Source organism: Cucumis melo, chromosome 11 (genome assembly GCF_025177605.1).
Source record: "Cucumis melo cultivar AY chromosome 11, USDA_Cmelo_AY_1.0, whole genome shotgun sequence".
Taxonomy (NCBI): domain Eukaryota; kingdom Viridiplantae; phylum Streptophyta; class Magnoliopsida; order Cucurbitales; family Cucurbitaceae; genus Cucumis; species Cucumis melo.
The window spans coordinates 24,941,540-24,956,690 of NC_066867.1; the positions used below are offsets into that span (position 1 = coordinate 24,941,540).

A 15,151-nucleotide genomic window follows, 5' to 3' on the forward strand; every position below is an offset into this window, starting at 1 on the left:
AAAAGTCCATTTCATGTTAATATAGAGGAGAATAAAGTTGCTCAAGAATTAGAGCAAGCAGAAATTCAAGTGGTGGAGTCATCTTCATCTTTAACTCCATCTTCCACAAGTGATGATGAAATTTCACCAAGGAGAATGAGGAGTATTCAAGAAATTTATAATGCTACTAAAAGAATTAATGATGATAATTTTGCTAGTTTTGCATTGTTTGTTGGTGTTGATCCTGTAACTTCTGATGAAGCCATCCAAGATGAGAAATGGAAGATTGCAATGGATCAATAAAATTGATGCGATAAAAAGAAATGAAACGTGGGAGTTGATGGAGCTTCCGACAAACAAACAAGCTCTTGGAGTAAAATGGGTGTACAAAACAAAGTTGAAATTAGATGGTAATGTTGAAAAATACAAGGCAAGACTTGTTGTAAAAGGCTACAAGCAGTAATATGTTGTGGATTATGAAGAAATATTTGCTACTGTGACAAGAATTGAGACCATTGGATTGATTTTGTCATTAGCTGCTCAAAATGGATGGAAAGTTTATCAAATGGATGTAAAGTCCGCTTTTTTGAATGGACACTTGAAGGAAGAGATATTCGTTGCACAATCTTTGGGCTATGTGAAAAGGGGAGAAGAAGAAAAAGTGTACAAGTTGAAAAAGGTCTTGTATGGATTGAAGCAAGCTCCACTAGCTTGGTACAGTCGTATCGACAATTTATTTCTAAAGACAAGATTTCGAAGGTGTCCATATGAGCATGCACTCTATGTCAAAGAAGACAAGTATGACAAATTTCTTATCATTTCTCTTTAAGTTGATGATTTACGTTTTACTGGAAATGATAAATTTTTGTGTGATGACTTTAAGAATTTCATGAAAAAGGAATTTGAGATGAGTGATATGGGTCTCATCCACTACTTTCTCAGAATTGAAGTTAATCAAAATGAAGGAGAAATTGTCATTTCAGAACAAAGTATGCTCATGATTTACTAAAAGAATTCCGTATGGAAAATGCTTTACCTTGCAACACTCCCATGAATGCAAATTTGAAATTGTGCAAGGATGATATTCGAGAAGCAGTCAATCCATGTTTGTATGAAGTTCAGTTGGAAGCTTAATGTACTTGACAGAAACAAGACCTGATATTTTATTTAATTTGTTGTAAGTATGTTAAGCAGATTTATGACAAACCCGAAAATAAGTCATTGGGAAGCAGGTAAAAGAGTTCTCGTTACATTCTTGGCACCATTAATTTTGAAATTTATTACAAGAAAGTTTCAGAATCAGTGTTGTTTGGTTTTTGTGACAGTGACTTGGGTGGTAATGTGGATGATCATAAAAATACATTAGCTGGTTATGTTTTTAGTATGGGTTTAGGTGTTTTTTCATGTACTTCAAAGAAACAATCTTTTGTTGCCCTTTCTACCATAGAAGTAGAATATATCTCGTTAGCTGCAGCGGATGTCAAGCTTTATGGCTTAGGTGGATGTTAAAAGAATTGAAGTGTACTTAAATAAGTGAAACTGTTTTATTTTGTGATAATGGATCTCCCGTAGCATTATCAAAGAATCAAGTTTTCATGGAAGAAGCAAGCATATTAGAATCAAGTATCATTTTATCAAAGACTTGGTTAGATGGAGAAGTGATAGTAAAATATTGCAAGACTCAAGATCAAGTGACAAATATTTTTACAAAGGCGCTCAAGTTTGACTTATTTGTTAAATTCAGAGAAAAACTTGGAGTTGCTCAAGTCTAAATTAAGGGAGGAGGATGTTGAAATTAAATTAATCTAAACTTAATTCATGGATCTGCATTATTAAATATGCATGTGAATAGTTGAGATACATGGAATAGTTAATCACTAAATACATTGATATTTATTGTTGATTACTTTTAATATACTTTTCTACTGGTATAAATATGTGTAAGATTTCTCAATTGTATGCAAGAAAGAAAGTAAGAATTAATTCAAGTTGAAGAAATATTGTTCAATTTGTTTCTTCTAAATTGTGTGAATAAGAAAACAATCTTCTTTTCTTGTTTCTTGATTTGTATTGTGAGAGCCTGTTACGTTTCCAACAAACATGTAATTGGTATAAGAACAAAGTTAGGTGACCCCGATTTCTATAATGTCTCGAAAGTACTTTCTGACATGCTCTCACCCCAGTTTGCTAATAAAGAATTACATAATGACACTACTACTTTTGATTCAAAATATTATGGTGGCAGGCCGGTCAGTGTTTTCCCTCCGTTTTACTTTTTCTAGTCCTTAAGTTTTTTTAATTTTTCGATTATTAGTTAATTAATTAATTATATTTGATTATTGTGTTTAATTTAAGTTGTAAAACAGATGGAAACCAAACAATGAGGAGGGCACTACTCATTTGTGTGTAATCGATAAAGGACGAAATGCTGTGTCATTAACAACCACAGTGAATTACTTTTTTGGCTCAGGTGTATATTGTCCCCAAGAACTGGAGTTGTGTTAAACAATCACATGGATGATTTTTCTATCCGGCCAGGCTAATACTAAGAATACTTCGAATGATCTCCCACCAGCGCCACCCAATTTCATTAGGCCAGGGAAAAGGCCATTATCATCTGCATCTCCGGCTATTCTCCTTAAGGTCATCCTAATTTCCTTTTATAATTTCTTTTAACTACGTCTTTAATCACTCAAAATTATCTCTTTTTTTGAACATTTCTATGAATAAAACATCTGTATAGGATGGTGAACGCTAAAAGCTGTGGTTGGTGCAAGTGGAGGAAGATTCATCATTGGTGCAGTAGCGTAGGTTCTGTTGAATCATTTTGCAAAAGGAATGGATCCTTTCAAATCTGTGATGACTCCCAGAGTTTATCATACGGTTCGTGCCCTAAAATTTCTAATATTTTTCTAACAATTTTAATATTTATTAATAACTTATTTTCTTAATAAAAGTTTGTTTTCATATACAACCATTTTAATGTAATTATTTGGTTCTAATAAACTAATTTCAAATATGATTTGATTATATTCAGCACTATTTAATTAAATTAGCTTGTGGTGAGATGTTGAGAATTAATCTCACGATGAAAAAACCAATGGAAGATATTTGATATTATCGGTTTGTTTATTGGACCAAATACTTTGTTCGAGTTTTATGGAGTTAGATATATACCATATTTGATAGTATTGGGAGTACATCTCCAAACCTATTGACAACAAGATAAGTAACAACTTATCTATCTTACCATATTTTTGAACAAACTGTTGCTCCCAAATATATTGACATATGAGAAGTGGACTAGAAATGAAGACCGTTTTGAAGTTAGTAATGAAACAGTGGAATTGCTTGGTAGGAAGAATCACAAGTTAAAAGCGGTTGGCAGACCGACGACAGTTTGCCAATTCATTGTTCAAGATTTTAACTAATCTGGAAAACTTACGGCGGTGAGTGATCCCAGAAAGGGTGAGGCTCCTTATGGCTATGATCATTAATTATTGTCGGAGAATCTGTAACGATAATCCTACATCGTTAAACACACATATTATTAGCCAAAACGATCATTATTTCTCTAATCATGGTATCTCTTAACAGAGAGTTATTGTTGAAATACTTTTATTTCCCCATGAAAACATTTCTCTAATCGTGAATTGTTGGATCTGATCTGTCATATTTTTGACAAATATATTACGTGGGTTTGGAACCTGAATATTAAAATTTTTAACTTCTCTTTTGGTTCTTTAGCTTGAAATCTTATTAGCTATGGCCGTGGTTTCTTGATACCCAACTTGATATGCTAGATTATTAATAGTTCTTTTAATTGTTGCTTTTTTCCTATTCATTAAATATGTATATCAGAGTTCGAGTATATTCACCACTCAGCTTTTCCCATTTCAGTCCAATTCTCTTCCTCTATTTTATTTTGATATCACTTAATCCAAATTGAAACAGCAAATACTTTTTGTTTGGTAACTATTTTGACTTAAAATAATAAAATTACCGAGAGAGAATTGCAAGAGAAAACCCTAGTTTTGGATATATATTTCATGAATTCAAGTATACATGCTTTGGGTCTAATAGTTAAAAAAAATGTACTTAAATTTAAAAATCTTCAATAAAGGATTTTAGAGATAATTACAGAAAGTTTGACCATTTTTCACATAGATGGAGAGAAATACATATATTAATATATATATATATATATATATTTTATTTTAAAAATTCCTTTAATCAGGAAGAGAGAAAAATACATTGTCTTGCAAATCAAATTAAGCGTGGCATGCATTGGGATGGAAGTACATTGGTCCGAAAGGCTGTGGGGGAAAAGGACCAAACACATAGATGAAAAGGAAAAAATATGAGGGAAAGATCGTGGGGGGAGGGTAGTAGGAAGAAAAGTCGAATGATTGAATCAAGAAAGAATTCTATTCATTGTTAAAATTGTAGAATAGTTTCCTTTCATAAAACTTTATTTGTTTTCTAAAATATTTAATTGGTTTTTGTGGTTATAATAAGAAAATTTAGACAAATTTTGATGATGTGGCCATTTCAAAACTAAACTAGCTAGCTAGTAGAATTAATTTATATGTCATTTTTTAGAAACTAAGGATAAGCAAGTAGTTTTAAACATTTCTAGATTCCTGACTTTTGTACATCATAATATAAAAACTAGATGCATATTAAAAAAATTTAATGAAGATGATGTTGATGAACTGAGATAATTCGAATTTAGGTCTTGAGGGGTTGGAAAACAAATTAACTATTACCTCGACTATTCAATAACCTTGATATTATGTTAGTTATATCATAAAGTTGAGATAACAGTGCATATTGCACATTCAATTGCTATGTGTATTCCTAATATTCTTTTTTTTTTTAAAAAAATTACAATACTATATATTAAAAAAGATATGTGTGCATTGCATGCCATTTATTTAATATGGATGAATAGTTGTCTGGTGCATTTAGTATTTTTATTATATCACACCCAGAAGAATCACCAATCATAGAGTTAGGATTAAGTTAAAAAAAATGGGTAATTTGGAAAAGTATAATTTAGAAAGAAGGAGTGAGCTGAAAATTATTTGTAAAAATAGTGTGAATATCTCATATGTTTTGATATTGTTGTCATCTCTTAACTCATCAAAACCCTACAACCTTAATGAGCCAATCTAATTTACCTGCTTCATAATCTCATGCTTATTCCTATCAATCTTAAATAAACAATTGAAAGACCACCACATTTTTTATGTTTAAAAAATGATCTAAAATGAGGTTCGATGCAAGAATGTAATGTTAGAAGCAAAATACTTTTATAACAGAGTAATGCTTTTTTAACGATGTTAATAGTGAAACTTTTTGTTGCAATCCTTGTATAAGTTTGTGATGTAATTTGATGAAACCGAAAATTTATGATTAAATTTAGTTGATATTTTTTGGATAAATTTAGGATCAAAATTAATAATAATAATTATTATTATTATTTATCTTTGTGATTATTAATTTGGTAAGTTTACTTTGCTGTGAAATTTTTTTAAGATTAATTATTTGAAAAAAAAATCAGGATAAAATTATTTTAAATCAAGAGCACTTATTTAATTGAACCCTGAAGAAAAGTAGAACTTTGCAAATGCAAGTCCGATAGTCTCAATTATTTAATTAGATATAAATTGATAGGCAAAGCAAAATTATAGGGTTTGATTGAACTTATACACAATTATTTGTTCAAGTTTTAAAATATTATACATTTTTTTTTATTTTGTGTTTAATTTCTATTTGATCTTAAATTTTAGTACATTACAATTTTACTCTCAATTAGGGTCTCAATTAGGGTTTAGTTTCCATTTGTTCCTATATTTCAAGATCTTACATTTTACACTGGGATTACTTCCTTTTAGTTAATTGTTTAATATATTTAAAAAAATTAGTTTACTTATATGTAAATTTTGCCAACTTTAGTAATGCATTAGTTAATGACATATGGGTTTTAAAATTTTAGGGATTTTTTTTAAAATATAAAAAAATATAAAAAAGCGGCAAAATATGGCTATTGTTTGGTACACGATAGATATGGCTACAATTTATTTTTCAATTCTATCGTTTAATTTTGTTGCACGATCGTTCAATTTTGTTACGTTTAAATTTGGTTACACGATCGTTTAGATTTGGGGACGACGATTTTTTTTTCAAAATTTGTTACACGATTGTTTAGATTTGGCTAAATAATTATTTTAAATTATTTTAAATTCTTTTGCTACACGATCGTTTAGATTTGTCTATACAATCGTTTAGATTTGGCTAAACGATTTTTTTAAAATTTTTTTGCTACGATCTTTTAGATTTGTCCACACAATCGTTTAGATTTGGCTACTTCAATCTAAGTGATTTTTTTACGCGATCGTTTAGATTTGGTTATCCAAATTTAAACGACATAAAAAAAGGAGAGGAAATGAAGAAATACGATGAAAAGATTAAACAACGTAAAAAAGAATCGGAAAAGAAGAAAGAGGATGCAAATATTAAACAACGTAAAAAAGAATAAAGAAAAGGCGATTGAAAGAAATCGCAAAATAAAGAAAGACGATGGAAAGAAATTGCAACAAAAAAAGAGGAAAAGAAGAAAGACGATTGAAAGATTTAACGACGTAAAAAAAGAATTGAAAAATAAGAAAGATTATGGAAATAAATCCCAGAAAAAAAGAAGAGGAAAAGGAGAAATCGGATGAAAGAAATCGCAGGAGGAAGAAGACGATTACATTGCGAGGAAGAGAAAAAGATGGAAGGACAAACTTGAAATATTTAAAAAATGACTAACTTTATTGTTACGTGAGTCGTAAATAGTTTGATATTTTGTTTTTTCCAAAATTTTATATGTTTAGATTTGGAAAATTAGCTACAAGTTTGAGTCATAAAATTTATCAAATTTAATCATTTGGTTACATACTGAATATTTAAAAAAGTCTACTAACCTAAGAACTAATTCGTGGATGCGAATGATTATAAATAGTAATCTTAACAATAAATCAAAATTGGTTACTTCCTATATTTATTTCCTTTTATATATTTCCTTTTTTTTTTAATAAAAAAACATACACTACAAGAAATTGGGACTCCCAACACATAAACCGATATCGGAAAAAACAACGTCGGGAGACAGGTGTTCCCTCGATGCATTATTCTCTACATCGATAAAGTTCATATATCACGACGTTGTGAAATTGATGTCGGGCTAAGGTAGACCTCTCTCGACACCAATAACATAAATGTCGGAGAACGTGAGACAATTAAATATATATTTGATTTTTTCCGACGCCTTTTTAAGAGATGTCGGGACAAGCTTCTGCATTTTCAACACGTATGAACAAGGTGTTGGAAAAAATCAAATATATTATTTAATTATCACACGTTCCCCGACGCCATGCAGCAAACGACGGACTTTGGCTCCAACTGCCGACGTATTTATCAACAACGTTGGGGGATAGGAAACAATTAAATAACATGTTTCGTTTCCCCCGACGCGCGATGAACAATGTCGGATCAGGGGTTGATATATATCGATTCCATTAGTAATGCGTCGAGATTATTATATTGTTCAACAATAGCAACACATTACTAACGACGTCGAGACTGGGTGTCTTCTCCTGACGTTTTCGTTGTGCGTCAGAAGTGCCCTTATAAATAGAACTCTTTCTATTCTGTAAATCACAGAACCGAAAGAGAAAGAAAGATAGGAAACAAGAGAGAAGAGAAGAAGAAGAGAGTTCCCCATTGGAAGTCGTTGTTTGTCTGCCGTTGTCCATCCTCTTTGTCGTCGCCGCTCCTAATTCTGGTAAATACTTTAGTTTAGGTTTTAGGATTAGCTTAGTTTAATTATAGGTTTTATTTCAAATTAGTTTTATTATTTAGGATTTGAGTACTTTTGTGATTTAGTTTTGGAATAAGTTTTAAGACTCTATTTGAAAGGGGTTTGTGTTATATTGAAAATTTGAGGGGTTATTTAGGGAGGTTTGAATTGAAAACATAAGGAGGGGCGGGCTGAATTGAAAATTAAAGGGGTAGTATTGAATTTGAGGAAAGAGGTGTTAACGATTTCAATATTTATCTTTGTGAAGGTTATTAATGTTTTATTATTACTGTAATTTGTAGTAGCCTTTAATTCAAACTTAGTTGTTTTTTCTTAATAGTTTTGTTTGTTGGAATTGTTAGGTAGCTTGTAAATATTGAAGTAATTTGTTGTTGATTTGTTTTAGCTATCCTGCAGTTATGGTAACCTATTAAGTGTAGACTTGGTTTTGAAGCTGTATAAGGGGGGCTGGAAAGTATGTTGAAAGGGATAGGTACGCTACAATAAATAACATATACGATAGCTAACAAAAAAGGCTATAATAGACTTTTTATAGCATTTATCGAAAGTCGTGACAAGCCATGTTATTGAAAGTCTAGGGCTTTTTATAGCGTTTTTTCGAAGCTATAATGAGCGCTATCGTAGAGCATGAAGATATAGCTTATATATGTTGCTATAAAAATATTTGATAGCGTTTTACATTAGAGTTATAATAAGTTTATATAGCTTAAATAATGTGCTAATTTTGACATATAATATAGCCTTTTTTCAAGGCTATAATTTAGCATTTATAGTTGTAATATTAAGTTATAATATAGCATTTATAGCTGTAATATTAAGCTATAATATAGTCTTTACAGCTGTAATATTAAGCCATAATAATACTATTTGATCGTTTTCAATTATTATAATAATTATAATAACCTTTTGATATCATTTTATTTTTGGCTATATAAATCTTTCTATAGCTTTAACTTATTGCTGTTAAAGAGGTAACTTTTTTCTCAAAAATAATTTTTGAATCAATTAGTTTTTGATAAATTTTAGTTCAAAGACTCAACTTTAGTTGAATCTACACCCATAATACTTCATAGCACAATGAATACTAATAACTTCCATTCATAATGTATTAAAATTACAAAATAAAGTATCCAGAAATTTACTTAATTAAAGTTGTGGTCCAAATGATATGAAGGTGAATAATTTTTTGTGATCTATTTATTATCTTAGTTCTTTATTTCAATAATTTTACTTACCTTTTCATTACTTAATGACTTTTTAGGTTGGTGAAGGACAATCGCCACCTGGAATGTCTAGCCCAACAAACACAAATAAGTTGGAGTTAATCTGATGTTTTATATCAACATATTTTTTATTTCATTAAGTTTATGTTTTGTTTATTTCCAAATGTAAGATACTCATTATAATATCTTTTTTTTTTTTTTTTTTTTTACAATACGAACCTTGTATGAATGCTTATTTATACATACACATTTTGATTATGTGGATAATGAATGTTTATTTGACTTTTAATGGATAACAAGTTATATAAAAAATGACAATGTGAGTAAATTCAAGAAGCTATAAAAGAGGCAATAATAGCTTTAAAGCTATAAAAGCTATGAAAAGAATATTTTCTTATCATTTAAAGGCTTATTATAACTTTTATTAAATAAATGATTATAATTGCAAAAAAATGCTATAATATATAAATAATAACATTACATTTTTGCTATAAAAATATTTTTAAATTTTTTTGAAAATGCTATCTTATATTTTTACTAACAATAAAATGCTATAAAAAGTCAAACATCATATAGCGTGTAACTAAATGCTATAAAAGGTTTGACTTTCTATTGTATCATTTTACCAGAATCATTCGTGTATATTTCTGGATTATAACTCGAACCCCCTTTTTTCTGGATCCATCTCACATCAATAACTTGACCCCTACCACCGATAAGTAGTTTTAGACAGGTTTCTTTTGAAGTGGATACCTGGATGCCAAGTATGACTCGTAATAATTTATCTTTCGGGGCATACGATGATTCTTTCGACATTTGAGGCATTAATTTACCTACTAAAATATCGCCCATCTCCACCCACGATCCTAGTATAAAAATTCCATTTTTGTCTAAATTACAGAGTAAGCGGGCTTCTAGATGTGGTATTTCGTTAGTGATTCTTTCAGGTCCGTGGCTTTTCACATGAGTTTGAATTTCATATTTCCGTATGTGCTTCATACTTTTAATACTGTGGGTTGTCACGAATTTTCGTAAAACGCTATAATAAATCTCTCATAGTATTTTTTCGAAGCTATCATAGGTCATTTTTCTTGTAGTGAAAGTATTTAGTAAATGTACCAACAACGAAAATTAACGCTCAAAATACAAAGTTTACCATAAGTGTTCAAGACTATATTATAGGTATCTAAATGTCATCGTTGGTTCTTTTAGTCCTCTAGTTAAGACACCATTTCATTCACCTACATGAATATATAAAACATAAATCAATGTATGATTATGTAAACACCAATAATAGTGGATATTAATCAAACAAGTATAGAAGATCTTTAACAAATGTAGACAAAAAAGACTAGAATTATATAACATACCTATGGTCACTTTATTATATGGTCATATGCAACTGTACTTCCCAAAGCTTCTTTAATACATGTCATTTTTTATGTTGGCCTCCACAAATATGCGTTCGGTTTCTTTGCTACATCAACTCATACTCTAATTGCATATGGACCAATAAGAACACAATGAACTAGAGCAACTGGATCATTAGAAGATCATCTTCCTTCTGCAATAGTCTCTCTCGAGCCATACCAATCTAATAACTTGCACTTGATTGACTGTGGTTATTGATACTCTGTCAAAAGATAAATATGAGATCCTAGAATAAGAAAATAATGACATCATAAATAATTTTTATCCTATTACAAACAAATTTACCAATGGAGAAGACATTGGACAAGTTGGAGGAAAATTTAGTTATTTAAGCACACTTGTAGTAGCATTTGAAAGTTCCTCACTTGGTTTAGCCTATGATAATCTCATATGAAACCAAAAATTATCAAGTAACTACTAACAGAAAAAAAAAAAAAAATCTAAGTTAGTAAAAAAAAACATGATTATTTAAATAAGATGACATAAGTGCTTTCATGTCTATGATAATTTCGTCTTTCATTGCTTTCATTTCAATCATTTCTTCCTTCATCTTCAAATATTCTTTTTCAAGAACATTATACTTGTGATCTTGTTGAGACAAAAGAGAGTTTTGAACGAGTCACACCATATCCAAATCCTCTTACATGACCATGGATCAAGGTCAAGAACTTTACTCAAAGTAGCATCAACCCGTTAGTTGTTGAAATTGTCATCTCAGCCTCAATTCGTTCGATGCGCTCCTAGCGACAAGCAATATATAAACACAATATTTCAAAGTAACAAGAAACACACAACAAGCAAACCAACAAAGTACAATATGTCAACCACTTTTAAAGAAGATTATAAAGGTCGAAGGTCATCATACTTTCACATACTCTACACATATGTAATAAGAAAAATTCAACAAGAGCAACAAGAAACATGTAATGCATAAATACTTAATCTCAACCCCTCCCCCCTCCCCCACGATCTCAAACTTAGTACCATACCCTTCAACGTAACTACTCCAACAAAGTACAATATCCCAACCACTTTAAAAGAGAAGAAGATTGTAACGTCTAAGACCATCTTACTTTCTCATAATCCACACATATGTAATTAAAAACATTCAAGAGCAACAAAAAACATCAAATGCATAAAGACTTAATCTCAGTCTCCTCCCACAATCTCGAACTTAGTACCATACCCTTCAAACGTAACTACTCCAACAAAGTACAATATGTCAACCACTTTCAAAGAGAAAGAAGATTATAAAGTCTAAGGTCATTTTACTTTCACATACTCTACACATATGTAATAAACAACATTCAACAAGAGAAACAAAAAACATCCAGCAAGAAACATCCAATGCATCCCCCCTCCCCACCCCAACGATCTCAAACTTAGTACCATACCCTACACAAACTTAGTACGATCTCAACTTAACTACTTCAACAAAGTACAATATCCCAACCACTTTCAAAGAGAAAGAAAATTGTAACGTCTAAGACCATCTTACTACACATATATAACAAAAAACATTCAACAAAAGCAATAAGAAACATCCAACAAGAAACATTCAATGCATAAATACTTAATCTCAATCCCCTCCCCCCACGATCTCAAACTTAGTACTATACCCTTCAACGTAACTACTCCAACAAAGTACAACATGTCAACTACTTTCAAAGAGAAAGAAGATTGTAACGTCTAAGACCATCTTACTTTCACATACTCCACACATATATAATTAAAAACATTCAACAAGAGCAACAAGAAACACCTAATGCATAAAGACTTAATCTCAATCCCTTCCACACCACCCAACAAGATTGTAAAGTGTAAGGCCAATGCATAAAAACTTAATCTCTACTCCCCAACAAAAAGATGCCTATTTATAAACTTTTTCAACCCCTCCTTAAGAAAACATACGAGTGTCTCGGTAACTTGTGCATTCACCGGTTGTTCGTCCTTCCTTTTGTGTGCTTTAGCACATAATGCAACCCTTGTGACCAGAGTTGGATCTGAACTACTTTTTCTCTACAAAATGAGATTTATGGAATGAAACCACATATACGATATGGAAGCAAAATTGAAGTACAACAATGAACTTTACCATCTCTTCGGCCCAACAAGCATACCCTTTTTTACTACAAGTATATGGGAGTTGTTTTTTCTTCATGGCTTTGTGCTTTTCACTTTTCAACTACTCAAATAAAAGACATTCAATACTCACACAAATTAATAATAAGAAAATGTAATTGTACGTTTTGAAGTACACATTTAAATACCTTGAAGTTTGCATTAGTCTTCTTACTCACAAAATCCATCAATCATCTACATATTGCAAATTATCAGGCATCAGCTTCAAAATTACATCTTTTGTTGGGGCATCTCGAATCTGTTTTACTAAACAAGATTTTTCAGCCGTCCATAATCTACCCATCTTTTGAAAAAAAACTTTTTTTTTGCCAATCTTCCACATTGTACCTTGACTAAAGTATAAAATAGTTAGAAATTAAACGTAATGAGCTTATTAAATAAAAAGAAATGTGTCTTCTATCTAAGCTATTTAAGTGAAATAAAGTAACTTAATACTTGGATAGATTTCCATAACACTACTTTCAATCTTGTTGGTAGTTTTAGCCCATTCTCAAGATTCACCGATACAACCTCTCTTACTAGTGGTCTAAGAAAAGAAGCCAAACCTACCGATTCATCTCCAATGGGTTGTCCATATTTACTGAAAACAAGATTCACTCTTAATTTTTTTCAACGGCTATTGTTTTCATTTTTGTAGGTCCTTTTTTTTTTGGCAAAGTCATCGTTTTAAATTGGGGTTCTTCATTGACAACATGATCTTCAACTGTCTTTTCACTAGGCAAAGTTGTCGTTTCAAATGGAGGTTCTTCATATCCATTTATGTTAGAAGTTGTTGCTTGCGTACGAATTGCTAATCTTATTCGAGCAGCTGGTGAGTTTATTAGGATTACCTTCAACTGTCTTCTTATTAGGCTTGGGTGATAAATATTTGGGGTGGGCACCAATGAGAGAACTTTCCATGTTCTGCTCTTTTGGAAGAAGTAAACTATCAGTAATAAGCTTCCTTTGTGTAGACCTTCTCTTTCCTTTGACTCTTAGTTCCATGGTATCTTGTAAACCTCTCTCCATTTCAACCGAAAAGCATCAACATTAACAAATAATCAATAAGCATCATGTTATAATATAAATATTTACCGTCCTTAGTGTTTTCACCATGATGGAGGTGGCTTATCCAACGACATACGCATAGATATCGATACGAAGTTCTGTAAAAGTATTTATGAACAAAGTTAATTTGTAGTAAATAACTAACATCAAAATGATATTCATCTAGATAGATTCAATCGTTTACAAAATAAAAGTTTTTAGTACAAAATAATCATATAGACAAACGCTAATATAGTGCATCAAACTACTTCTTAAATGAAAACACCTTCACAATCTTGTCTTACATAAGTAAGCTTGTCACTTTCATCAGCATCTTCAACTGCATTACATATGTTTTCATTACTAACCAAAGTACCATTGTAATTCTTATCATACATTTTCAAGTCGTGAAACCCTCTTAGTGGTGGTTTTAATACGTCATACGAATTTGAAGTGTCATTTTCTCTAGTATAAAACACTTGCTTGGCTTGGGAGGCGAATATGAAAAACTCTCGTACAAACTTGCTTTGACTTTAATGTAAGTTAACAAGAGTGAATCTTTCTTCAACGTTTACTCCATTGCAAACATTTGCCCAATCACATTTGAAGATTGAAAGTTGGTAGACATAATAGTTTAACAAGATGATTTCTTGTAACACTCCATAATAAGCAACTACATCTCTAACTTAAGATTTATCTTTGGCACTAGATCTACATAGTGTTGTAGAACACCACTGTTCTGAGTTGATTTTTCAACACTCTTTGTGTAAAATCGTTTTCCATTCATGATGTATCCAATATAAGACATTGCATTCTTTCTTGGCCCATTTGCAAGCCATTTTAGCAAGTCAGAGTAACCTTAAACGGATGAATCTAATTCAATCTGATAAGAATAAACATATCTACTTGTTAGTTAAAGTATCTTATGGTTTAATATATCCGTTGTTTGATAAGATGTTTACAAATTAGTTAGTATCTTCAACCACAATAGAAATTGTTCTGTATGAATCTTCCAAAGTAGATTGGAATCTTTTTGTAGTCTCCTATCTAAGACCATGAGTTCATTCGTCATATGCATCTTTCCCAAATAAACTACAACTAAATAATAGACTTAGATTACAACAAGTAATATTGTTTAGGGTTATATCTCACTCTATAAATGGTTCCACCGCCGATGTGTTGAATAAGACATATCGATGTGCATTCTCAAGTATATCATCGAATAGTTCAATTGAAGTTCCAGGATATAACACGACCCTCTAAGATGACATCGTTTTGGTATTCTTCATTACATTTTTGACTATTCACTAACTTAATTGATTGTTTAAAATACTTGTTTGAAAAGTCAACACATTCATCAGCTAAGTAACATGTTGTAATCCACCATTTTGGTCGTGCTTTGTTTTGTACATAATATTTCAATACCTTCATGTATCTAAAATAAATGTTATTAGTACATGAAAAACCATAATTATCAATGGAC

At 30.8% G+C, this 15,151-nt stretch overlaps 1 pseudogene; it reads left to right on the plus strand.

Annotated features, from left to right (window-relative positions):
* Positions 1–544: 544 nt before the first annotated feature.
* On the plus strand, positions 545–3,762 carry LOC127143952 (putative inactive glutathione hydrolase 4; annotated as a pseudogene).
* Positions 3,763–15,151: the final 11,389 nt, after the last annotated feature.